The sequence below is a fragment of the Octodon degus genome, unplaced genomic scaffold (assembly GCF_000260255.1).
Source record: "Octodon degus isolate 3935 unplaced genomic scaffold, OctDeg1.0 scaffold00117, whole genome shotgun sequence".
In the NCBI taxonomy this organism is placed as follows: domain Eukaryota; kingdom Metazoa; phylum Chordata; class Mammalia; order Rodentia; family Octodontidae; genus Octodon; species Octodon degus.
Genome location: NW_004524693.1, coordinates 7,110,194 through 7,123,288, shown reverse-complemented (window position 1 = coordinate 7,123,288; position 13,095 = coordinate 7,110,194). Strand labels below are relative to the sequence as shown.

The following is a 13,095-nucleotide window of genomic DNA, read 5'->3' as shown; positions in this document are numbered from 1 at the left end:
ACGCTGCGCCTGGGCTGGGACTGGTCCCGCCCGCGCAGGGTAGCAGGAAACTCTCGGCACACTCACCAGACCTGGGCTAGGACTGGGTCTGGGGGCTCCTGGAACTCGGCAGAAAATCCTACTCGGCGGGCGGGGTGGGGGAGGCGAGAATATATTTATTGAGGGAATGAAAGATCCTGTCCAAGAGAGGGACAGGAGGGGGGGCCTGAGCGGGCAGTTTCCTGGGAAGCTGTCTCTTTCAGGGACTTTTATAGTGTAGAAAATGGGAACTCACTTAGGTGGATGTGGGATGGGACAAAACTATGGTCAATCAATGGGATTACAAGCACCTTTGCTCAGGTAATATTGATTTGGCCCAGGACCAAATGGGGTAGCGAGAGTCATGTAGCAAGTGGGCATGAATGTAAAACAGGACCTTTTCTGGTGGCCTTCAGACAATGACTCTTCCTGAGTAATGAGCAATCCTGGATGCCAACCTTTAGGGAGGTTATCATTTGTTTGGTCTTTAGGTCTGGATCACAGCAGGAGTATCTCCCACAGTTGTAAGGTGTCTGGTCTTTGTCATCTCCTTTGAGGGCCTAATCTTGTCTAACTGCCTATAATATTTTTATCTAACTCAGGCTTCCTGCAAAACTAGTTCATTAGACAGTCCCAGTGCCTTTGACTTAGATATAGATTTTTAAAAATAGGTTTTGTTGGCCTAGGGAGATATCTCAGTAGAATAAGCTCTTGCCTGATAAGCACAAGGGTCTGAGTTCAATCCCTAGTTCCACCAAGTAAAAAAATAGGTCTTGTTGCTAGGCAAATTTGAACTCACAAGCCTATCTCTTACACCCCTTGATGTTCCTTAGATTGAAGTCACTTTTGATAATGATGCCAATGGCATCCACAATGTCTCTGCAGTTGACAAAATACAGGAAAAGAGAACAAGATTACCATCAGTAATGATAAGGGCCCTTTGAGCAAGGAGGACATAGAGCGTATTTTCCAGAAAGCAGAGAAGTACAAAGCTGAAGATGAGAAGCGAAGGGACAAAGTGTCGCCCAAGAATTCACTGGAGTCCTACGCTTTCAATATGAAAGCAACTGTTGAAGATGAGAAACTTCAGGGCAAGATTAATGATGGAGATAAACAGAAGATTCTTGACAAGTGTAATGAAATCATCAACTAGCTGGATAAGAACCAGACTGCAGAGAAGAAAGAATTTGAACATCAGCAGAAGGAGCTGGGAAAAGCCTATAATCCCACCATCTCCAAGCTGTACCAGAGTGCAGGTGACATACCTGGAGGGGTGCCTGGGGACTTCCCTGGTGGAGGAATTCCTCCCTCTGGTGGTCCTTCCTCAGGGCCTTCCCTTGAAGAGTTTGATTAAGCAAACCCTAAATAGAGATTTAGCATTCTTCCACAACAATAAAATTGAAGGACCTGAATTTGTAGCAAATTCTGTGGTAGTTATTAAAGTTGAACTTCCCCTATACCAAATAAATAAATAAATAAAAATGGGTTTTGTTTTTCAACTTTTTTAGTTATGTGAAGAGTGATAATCATTTTTACATGTTTTTTAAATAAAATATAATTTAGAATTTTTTATTTAGAGAATACATTTAGTTTCTGCAATCAAATCCACGTAGTAAGATCTTACATATTTAATACAGCATGTTGCCCCTGTACAAATGGGAAAAATTAAGTTTAACATTTCTAGACCATTATAACTATTAATTTCTGTGCAATGCCAACTCAACACAGCATTGCACATGTACATTGTTTGTGTCAAAGTCTGCTCTCAATATGATGGTACTGTATTTTGATTTGTAAATGAATCCTTTAAGTCTCAAGAATGAAGTCCTTGTGATGAGACTGGTTCTCTTACAAGAAGAAATTACATACCCTTGATTCTCTTTCTAACCACATCTTCCATCCCAGAAGTGGGAACACACAAGACAGTAGCTGTGAGCCAGGAAAAAGCTCTCACAATGGAGTAGTACTCTGCCATAAAGAAAGATAAATGTGACACATTTGTAAATAAATGGATATAACTGGAGAATAAAATATTAAGTGAAATAAGTCAGACACATGCATATGAACTTAAATGTGCCATGGTTTATCATATATGTGTATATATATATATATATATATATATATATATGATAAATAAACAAGAATACAGTGGTTTCTCAGCTAATGAACTTAATTTGTTCTGTAATTCTGGTTGCAAAATGAAATGGATGAGAACTGAATCAAATTTTCCCATGAGATCAACAATGAAGCTAACCTTGAGTTTGACTTGGTTCCTGTACAATTTAGTTTGTGATCAGAATCATGAAAAGAATTAAATTCATGAACTTACACACTTCTGTATTAAAAACAGGGAAAATTTGTAAAATAGCTTTATTGTAATATAATTTGCAGACAATAAATTTACTTCTTGAAGTGTACAGTGCAGTGTTCTGTGTGTCCACAGGACTATGCAACCACAACTACTAATTATAAAATATTTTCATTCCTTTGAAAAGCACTGCATTCTCTGGAAGCATAGATCAGTGGCAGAGCACATGCTAAGTATGTGTGGGGTGCAGGGTTCAATTCATAGAACCCCAAATAAATAAATTGATAAAATATATCTACCATGGGTAAAAAAAAGTTTCTAAAAATCCCCATACTCACTAGCACTCAAACTTCATTTCTCCATTTCAGTCCTAAGCAACTATTAGTCTATTTTTTCTCTCCTGTTCTCAGCATTTCATCATAATGTAATTATTCAACATGCAACCTTTTATTCCCTTGGGTGTGATGCTCAAATTAGAGGCCAGAGTGTGGCTGGGCAAGTGCTCTGTGACTAAGCTACTCCACCAGGCCCATTGTATGACATTTTTTCTTTGTCCTTTCACATAGTGTAGGGCTATATGTGATAGGTACTGTTCTAAGTACTATACTGTGACAACTTCTTTAGTATTCACATAACCTACATAGTACTATCACTCTCAGTTTATAAAGACAGAACTGAGAAATAGATTTAGTAACAAAGCTAAAATATCCTTCCAATTTTACAGAGTTAATGAGACAACTCGGATGAGAACTGAGAAATAGATTTAGTAACAAAGCTAAATTATCCTTCCAAGTTTACAGAATTAATGAGACAACTAGGATGAAAACTGAAGTCATAAAATTCCGATGTGACTGATTAAAGAAGGAGGTGCACTGGAAATACAAAATTTATTTTTCAGAACCGAGGATTGAACTCAGGCCCTTGCGCTTGCCATGGAACCACTTATTCTACAGAGCCATCTCCCTGGCCCGGAAATACAAATGATATAGGGGAAAATGAAACTCCCAACCTGAATGGAAGGTACCTGGATGAGTTCGTGTTCTCTAAAGCCAAAGAATTAATTTTAGGCCTTGTGCCTCCTTGTACCTCTGGAAGCAACATGGGTCACCAGCAGAAATACTGCAGCCACCCGAGGAAATTCAGCCAGGGCTCCCACTCTTGCCACGTCTGATCCAGAAATACGGGCTGAACATGTGCCGCCAGTGTTTCCATGGTACGCAAAGGACATCTGCTTCATCAATTTGGACTAAGTGATCTTCCTTCGATGGATTATCCAGGCCATACAGATGCTCAATGAAAGAGACCATGCAAACTCTTTGTACATAAAATAAAAATTTTAAAAGATTTTTTAAAAAAGAATGAATTTTAGGAACAAATGGAGGTTAAGAGTAGAATATTTATTAGAGAAAGAAAGCTTCTGTCCTAGACAGGGACAGAAAGGGGACTTGAGCAGGCCGGCCTAAAGAAGCTGTCTCTTCCAGTGACTTTTATAGAGTAAAATCATGCAGATCTAAGGTGGAAAACATGGGAACTCACCTAGGTGGGCATGAGGTGGAACAAAACTATCATCCACCAATGGGATTACAAGCACCATTGCTCAGGTAAATTTGATTAAATCCAGGACTGAATGTGAAAGCCAGTCACATAGCAAGCAGACACTAATATAGGAGTTTATCCAGTAGCCAGCCAGTAGCGGCTGGATTAGGGACTCTTTCTGGCCTCCTCAAGGTGATGATCAATCCCAGATGCTTATCTTCAGAGAGGTCAGCATTTGTTCCATCTTTGGTCTTTAGGTCTGGCCCACAGAGGGAGCATCTGTCTCACTCAAAGTTGCTAGGTATCTTGTCTTCCATGCTGTCTCCTTGAGGGCCCGGCCCTATCTGACTGCCTGAAATATTTCTATCTAATTCTGCTGCGTACAGCACTAAGAGAAGAGTCACTGAACAATATGGATATTACTCTGAAATAGGAGAGGACATCACACCCAGAAATGTAAAATCAATCTGAAAGATGAATCCTCTATATCAAACCAAATATCTGCATTGTTAAAAAAGGAAAGCAGTGCTGCCACTGGTCTGCATCTCCCCTTGCACCCTTTCCCCAGGGAACATGCCACTTTGAGAGCAGCCTAAAAGAAGAAACCAGGGGCTGGTGAGATGGCTCAGTGGTCTAAAGCACCTACTTAGAACAAGCTTAGCAAAGCACATGGACTGTGGTTCAATCCCCCAGAACCACATGCCAGCCAGCCCCGCCCTCTGGTGGGCTGAGCTGGCCACACACACACACACACACAATTAAATAAAATTAAAAAAAAAAGAAGAAACCAGCACTGCAGAAGCCAGATTCCTGGGACAGGCTCCCCACATAGTCTTCCTCTCATCTGGAACCCCAGCATGGAAATCAATTGTGCTTGGTACTCCAGGGAAGCCATGAACATCAAGAGGAAAACAGGACAGAGAACATAAATACCAGTTGTCTTGTGCCACCTCCTCCCCATTATGTCTGCCCAGTCACCTGGGAACATTGTATTCTTACAGTATGCTATCCAGGGTTGACAAGGTTGGCTGACAGGTTTTCCCTGACCTAGACAGAAAGAGACCGAACTCTGCAAACGGAGCTGTTGTAGGCAGCTGAGTTAGATAGAAATATTATAGGTAGTCAGACAGGGCCAGGCCCTGAAGGTGACAATATGGAAGACAAGGTGACTTTGCAGCTTTGAAAAAAAAAACACTTCAGCTTTGGGCCACACCTCAAGAAAAAGTAAACAAATGCAGCCACATACTTCCCTAGAAATGGGCATCAGTGATTGATATTCTAAACAGGTATCAATCACCTTGGAAGAGCCTTAAAGAGTCACTAATGCAATCCCCAACTGGAAGAGACCTTGTCCTGTATTCACACCCACTTGTTACCTGACTCACTTCCTCATTTGGTACTGAATTTAATCAATTTTACTTCAGCAATGAGCAATGGTACTTGTAATCTCATTGGTTGACCATAGTTTTGGCCCACCTAAGCGAGTTCCCATGTTCTTCACCACCATAGACCCACCTCACCACATGGTTTTACACTATAAAAGTCCCTGGAAGAGACAGTTTCCTGGAAACAACCCCCTTGGGCCCCCTTTGTGTCCCTGTCTAGGACATGAGCTTTCTTCCCCCCAATAAATGTATTCTGCTCTTAACCTTTTGTTCCTAAAATTCATTCTTCTGTTTTAGAGAAAATGAATTCATCCCAGGTACCTTTCAGGTTGGGGTTACATTTTTTCCCCTAAGTCAAAGCGATGCCAACCCATGGATCACATTCTTAGAGACTGTGATGGATTAATGGTCAACATGAATGGGAATGCCAAGAGGAACTAAGTCAGTGTACTACTAGGTATGCAAGACCCACATAAGGATTGTTGCCAGAATGGCATAAAAGGAGAATAGGAAGGGAAGACTGCATGGTGCTGATGTTCATGAAGAAGCTGATTTTCAGTGTTTTTTCTTCAAAGGAGATTTGGCTGCTGTCTTCCTTAGGGTGAGCTTTAGTCCCAGTCTATAGAAAGTCTTTTGTGGTTCTCATCCCATTCCAAATAGTTTATATTTGTAATCTCATGAGTAAGCTATTGGAATCCTGTCAAGTTAATTCCAAGATACCATTTTCAGTGCAATCCATAGTGAAAATAAAGACATTAAGGCATATTTGTAGTTATGGGGAGCCAAAGGGTCCTAAGTCCAGCCATGGTGATAGCTATCCATAATGAAGGTCTTGACATAAGACCAGCCTGGGTTTTATTCACTCACTGACTAACCTTATTTTATTTTAATTTTTTTTTATGTAGTACAGGGTCTACAGGTCTCACTATGTGGATCTGACTTAGCAGTGATACACCTATTTTCAGCCTCCCAAGAGCTGGGATTACAGGTGTGCACCACCACACCCAGTCTCAATCACCTCAGCGTGCCCTGGGGGTGGGGCTGGCTCGGCCCTATGTTCTGCCTAAACAGGCACTTTAGTCCACTGAGCTGTCTGGCTGGCCCATATTCACTCATGAAAAAAGGAGTGGCTTGAGGATGAGTGACTATAAGAATAGAGGGAAGAAGGTCAGTGCTGGGAGCTGGGCTGGGTAGGAGGCCTGTATTAACCTCTGGGATAGGCAGAGGAAAGGATATGCAGAAAGATTAATCTGCATTACACAATTGAGATAGTATTTAATGTTTTGGGGTTGGTACTTCAGCTCTGATGTGTAATCATTCAGGCCCCAGGAAGTCTCAGCCTCCATCTCCAGGCTGACAGCATGGAACAAAGGGCAAATTCAAAGACTAAGGTCTTTGGCTAGACCCATATGCATTATTTAAAGCCCATTGAAGGGATAAGAAATAGTCCTAGCTAGGTCTGTGCATATCAATACAATGAAATAGGGTCAGGCTCAGCCAAAGTGGGGAGAAGTGCTCCTTTTTCAAGGAGAGTCAACCAGGTCATCCTCTACACCAGTCTTCATCCTCGATATCATCTTCTGGCTTCCAGTGCAGATCTCTGAGCTTCTGGTACAGAGCCATCAGCCTGCTGGCACAGATTTTCTAGCTCCTACCTCTGGCCCTTGAGCTTTTCTGTTGTAGATCTTTCATACAGATGTACACAGGACATTGCTATGGGCCCCAAGCCCTTGACCCAATCCTTCGGGTCTTCTGCATGTAGACAGACATTCTGCATTCTTCTACATCTTACTCTAATAACTATTGATTCATACAGAGCCATAGGGAATGGAGAAAGATGGAACAGAGTCAGTCTGTGGTAGTATTTTCCTGCCACTTCCCCAAATATTAGAAAGATTTATATTAGTGGGAAATTCTAACCACTGCCTCCCAACATGCACAGGGAAAGAAGACCCTCAGCTACCCCCAGCAACTGCTCTGGGCTTCATGGGCTGGAAAGTGTTATAACCTGACCAAAGGGCCGCCATCCTGTTCTGTATGCGCCGTCTTAGTAGACCATATCAGCTGCTGTAAAATGTGACTTCCTGCTTCTTAAGCCCACTCCCTTCAGGGCATGTTATACCCTGACCTTAGTAACTCCATCTTGGCTCTCTGATTCACCTTTGCCCTAGTTAATTACAATGACTCCATCTTGGTTCTCTAATTCACCCCTGCCCTGGTTCCAAGAATATCTTAAGGCAAAAACAGGTATTCCCGGCAACCGTTTGACCACATTTTCCTTATAAGGTCAGCAAACCAGGATTACACATCCTGTTCTGTACTCCACCTAGTCCAAAAGGGGTAACTCCTCTGTGTCCAGCTTCCTCCAGGTGGGCTACAAGCAATCCTCTAAAAGGTCATGTGCCCCCTTAACTACATTAACATCTGCTATTGGCTTCTGTAATCGGCTTTCTTGAATGGGTGGTCTTCTGGTTTTTGGTTTTAAATTACTGTGCCTCCCCTTACCCGGGGCTCCTCTCTGTCTCTTGGACTCTGAGGGTGCCGCTGGGTACCAGCTAAAATAAAGCACTACTTTCTTTTTGGACGTTTTGCCTTGTTGTCTCCTTCTTGGGTTACAACAGAAAGCAGTTTTTTGTATCATGGATGATTTGGGAACTGAGTGCAAAAAAAAGTGTCATCTGGGATACAATACATTTGTGAATATAACAGTCAGAAAACCTACTGAAGGAGAACACCAAGAAGAGTGGAAGATTTGCCTTGTAGCAAGGACAGATTACTGGCAGAAAACAACAGCGATCTCAGCTAAAGCAGCTAAACAAAGAAAAGAATAAATGAGATATGTGTAGGAAGTAACACATCAAATCATCAATATTTGCAGATAACATGATCCTTTACTTAGAAGACCCACAAGATTCTACAAAAAGATTTGTAGAATTACCAATCAAATTCAGTATTGTAGCAAGATAGAAATCAATGCACAAAAATCAAACACATTCCTGTACATCAATAATGGACCCCCAAAGAAACAAAATAGGACTACAATACCATTCACAATAGCAACAATAAAAATTAGATACTTAGGAATTAATCTAACCAAGGAAATAAAAGACATCTATGAAAAAAATATGCTACTCTGAAAAAAAAATAGAAGAGGACATCACAAATTGTAATGATGTCCACTCTTTTTGGATAGGCAGAATCAATATTACCAATATGAACATACTTCTAAAACTGATATGCATATTTAATGAAATCCCAATCAAAATACTAATGGTATTCCACATGAACCTAGAGACAACAGTCTTAAAATTGCTATGGAACCAGAAGAGACTCAGAAGAGCACAAGTAATTCTGGGTAACAAGAACAAAGCAGAAGCAACACAATCTTGGACTTCAAGTTATATTACATTACTAAAGTACAGTGATTAAAAACAGCACAAAATTGACCCAAAACCAGACATGCAGAATATAGAATATAGAAACAATCCCAAGTACATTCAAAAATTTGATCTTTGACAAAGTGGCTGGAGGAAAGAAGGCTTTTTAATAAATGGTGCTGGTTAAACTGGCTAGTACATGCAGAAGATTGAAGCTAGATTCATATAACTCACAATGTTATAAGAAAAATCAAAATGGATTAAAAAGCTTAATATTAGAAGAGAAGTAATCTATAAGACAAAACAGGTAAGTGCCTTGAAGTCATAGGTATAAGCAAAGACTTTCTGAACAGAACCCCAACTTTACAATGAAATTAACCAGTGGGATCAAAAGAAATTCAAAACTTCTGCACAGCAAAGGAAACAACCCAAACAGTGAAAAGGCAAGCTTAATGATTTACAAAAACTGTCAGCTGCACCTCAGACAGAAGACTAATATCTACAATGTATAAAGATCTCAAAATTTAGATCCCCAAAATAAAAGACCCAATCAAAAGATGGCAATTGAAATTAATAGACACTTCTCAGAAGAAGAAATATATATTCCATCTTACATTATTAAAAAGAGTGACTATCATTCAGAAATCAAACCATAACAAATGTTGGCCAGGCTGTGTGAAAACTTTTTTGCATTTTTATAGGAATACAAACTAGTACAATTATTGTGGAAATCAGTATAGATATTCTGGGCCAGCCAAATAACTCGGGGGATTAAAGTGCTGGTTAGGCAGGCACAGGGGGCAGGGTTTGATCCCCAGTGTGCCATGTGATAGGTTCTGGTCCTAGTATGAATTGCTCAACTATTATGGTGGTCATCCAATATGGCTAAAGCCCTTAAAACAACAGCTCATCTCCCCAGAGACCACCTCCCCGCTTCTCCCACTCAGCCCAGGCTGCAATTTCCTTTCACCTTCCTGCTACCTCAGGGAACGCCCCAGTCAGCTCCTCAGGTCTGTGTAAACATCCTTCTCATGCCCCACCCTTGGCAAAGGGCTATAAAAGCCTCAGCCTCCCTTTGTTCCAATCCAGAGAATTCCTTATCTTCCCAGATTCTTGGGACCAGGAAAATAGCTCAGTGGAATAAGTGTTTCCCTGGCAAGCACAAGGGCCTGAGTTTAATCCCCGGTTCTGCCAAAAAAAACCCACAAAACTTCTCTTCTTGTTCTCCAAGGTAATGAAGCCCCTTGCCCTTTTCCCTATTTCCTTCTGCCTGTTTCTCTGCTGTGCCCTCAAAACCTATCACTGTACTGTACTGGCCTTGCCCTTGGGGCACGCTGAGATGGAGATTGAGACTGGGCATGCCTGCTGAAAACAGGAGGATCACTACGAGTCTGAGCCACATGATGAGACCCTGTAGATCCTGTGGACCCTGCCCTAAAATACATAAAAAAGTATAGATATTCTTCCAAAAACTGAAACTAGAAATTCTATTCAACCCAGGTATTCCCTGTCTAGGTATCTTCCTAAGAGTTAAAAGCATTGTATTTTAGTGATAAATACATATTTATGTTTGTAACAGCACAATTCATAATAGCTAAAACTTAGAAGTGTCCTATATGTACATCAACAGATGAATGGATGAAGAAAATGAATTTTCCCACAATGGAGTACTACTATACTATGAAGAGTAAGTTTGAGTCATTTGTAGAAAAATGGATGCATCTTGAGATGATCATGTTCAGTGAAATAAATCAAATGCACAAGCCTAAATATGGTATGGTTTTTACTGTATGAGAAACCCATCATGTAAACAAAGAATAAAACAAAAGATAGGTAATAGGAAACAAGGAGGTAGATCTTTTGCAAATGAGAAGGGGAACAAGAAATGGAGACGGGGCTGGCGAGATGGCTCAATGGTCTAAAGCACCTACTTAGAACAAGCTTGGCAAAGCACAGGGACCACGGTTCGATCCCCCAGCCCCACATGCCAGCCAGCCCCGCCCCTGGTGGGCTAAGCTGGCCACACACACACACACAAATAAATAAAAATTAAAAAAAAAAGAAATGGAGACAGAGGCAGAGCTAGGGGAAGGCAGGGGAAGGGGATATAAAATGAATTAAAATCTATAATGTAAATGTTCAAACTTCCCCAGAATGAATATAATCGTTACAAATACAAAATTTGGTTTTATTTGGCTCTAGAACCTATACTTCTAATACTTTTACAAAATTATCAACAATTAATTCACAACAGGGGCTGGTGAGACGGCTCAGTGGTCTAAAGCACCTACTGAGAACAAGTTTAGCAAAGCACAGGCGACCGCGGTTCAATCCCCCAGCACCACATGCCAGCCAGCCCCGCCCCCTGGTGGGCTGAGCTGGCCACACACACACACACACACACACACACACACACAAATAAATAAATAAAATTTTTAAAAAACAATTAATTCACAACAAGGACACAAAACACAGCTGTCGTGTATGGAAGAAAGCATATCTAAGACTGATGGTGAATTCTGCAATATTGATTGTACTGGTTTTAACACAAAAAAGAGAAGCTCAGAAGAGTTCACTTTTACAACTATTTATACAATTATTTATATTGATTTTAGAATTGCTCAACGTAACAAAACTTCTAATGTATTAATACCTCCCAGAGTCAGGCATATTCCTTTGAGGTAGGAGGAGAAAGCCCTAGCAACCTTCAGGAGGAGGTCTGCAGTGACCCAGTAGGTGCTTTCTACATGTGCTTGCGCTCCCATTCCCCACAGCTTACATGGGCCATCCTTGTGGCCCGGCTGTGGTACAAAGTGTCTTTTCCATGGAAGCTTGTGAATCCTCAGATGGGGACATAGCAGCGCTGCAGGGAGAATAAGCGCCATTAGCTTTACAGTTTTAGGCTTCTTAGAACATCTTAATACACGTACCTTGAGTGTGTTGATGGACTACACAAGTGCCTCTGTTGTTCACACCCTTCTGGTATAGGTTGTATGTATATGCAAATCAGGATATCTCATATTGATCCGAAATGTGGTTTGTACTCCTCTTACCCTATCCCTATTTGGCTGTGGGTTTTACAAATAGTTAAATGAACCCATCCTAATATTGATCCTGATTATATATCACAACACACACTGTAGTGTAGGTAGCACCTACGTGTTGGTACTCGTAAAGTGGTAAGGTGTTGTGAGTAGAACTGGGATGTAAAATCACAGTTCATACACGTACATGTTAGAAGTACAATAGGAGCCCTGAGGGCATTCGGAGCAAAAAAAAAAAAAAAGGTGCAAGGGCCTGAGTTCAATCCCCGGTTCCAAAAAAAAAAAAAAAAAAAGAAGTACAATAGGAATCAAAATTAGGTAGATGCTAGATAGGAAATAAAGAATACAGAGAAAGTCTGGCTCACATGAATGTATGGATTGAAACTCATCCTCACTATATGTAAAAAAAACCCTTAAATAAATTACAATAATCCAAAATACATAAATCGGGATGATTTAAAGCTCTTCAGGCTCTGACCCAATGACATAAAGAAAGCATCCTTGGGGAACTTCAGCATAATTAGTAGGAGCTGCAGCCACAGTGTGTTAGATAACTGTGCCTCTGGGGGCCGGTGCTTCCTGGGAGAGGGCAGTTTTTATACAACAAATCTTTGCTGTCTTTTTTTTCTCAAAAAAACAGAAATATTTAGCTGCCACATTTAGAAATTAAACTGTTGGCACAACTCATTTATCAACGTGCTATGATACTTCCTTACAATTAATCAGAAGCAGGCTTTATTTGCAAAGCAACATCATTGGAAAGCTAATAATAAGTCTCAGAAACAAAGATAAGCACACAACCAAAACATACCAATTAATAGTTGAGCAATCAAAGCCATGGAAGAGAGTTACCAGAATCATAAATATAAAAACAAACATGGAAATACATAGTAAGTATAGGAAATGAAAAATGACCTCAAATATTTGTAAGTAATATTCTCAAAATGATAAGAGGTTCTTGGGGGCTGGGGAGATGGCTCAGTAGAATAAGTGCTTACCTGGCAAGCTCAAGGGCCTGAGTTCAATCCTCGGTTCCACAAAAAAAAAAAAAAAAAGGGGGATAAGAGGTTCTTATATCCATAAGCAAGAAAAATCGTAATTTAAAACATACCTAATACTATGTCTTGGAAGATACATAAAGGACAATCAAAACAGAAGTATAAACTGGAAGTGGTGGCACATGCCTGTACTCCCAGCACTCAGAAGGCCGAGGGAGGAGGATTGCATGAGTTCAAAGGCAGTCTGGGCTACATAGTGAGTTCAAGACCAGGCTGAACTACACAGTGAGATCCTGTCTCAAAAAAAGTACAATGTATATAAAAAAAATAATACTGTCATGGAATTGGAGAGAAAAATACATTGGAGAGGAAAACATGTATACTGTAATATCTAATCAAAACTTTCTTTCTTTTTTTTTTTTTTTTTTT

At 40.5% G+C, this 13,095-nt stretch overlaps 1 pseudogene; it reads left to right on the top strand.

The window, feature by feature from the left end:
* LOC101571515 overlaps positions 1 to 1,372 on the top strand; it is a 31,006-nt pseudogene extending 29,634 nt beyond the window's left edge.
* Positions 1,373 to 13,095: the final 11,723 nt, after the last annotated feature.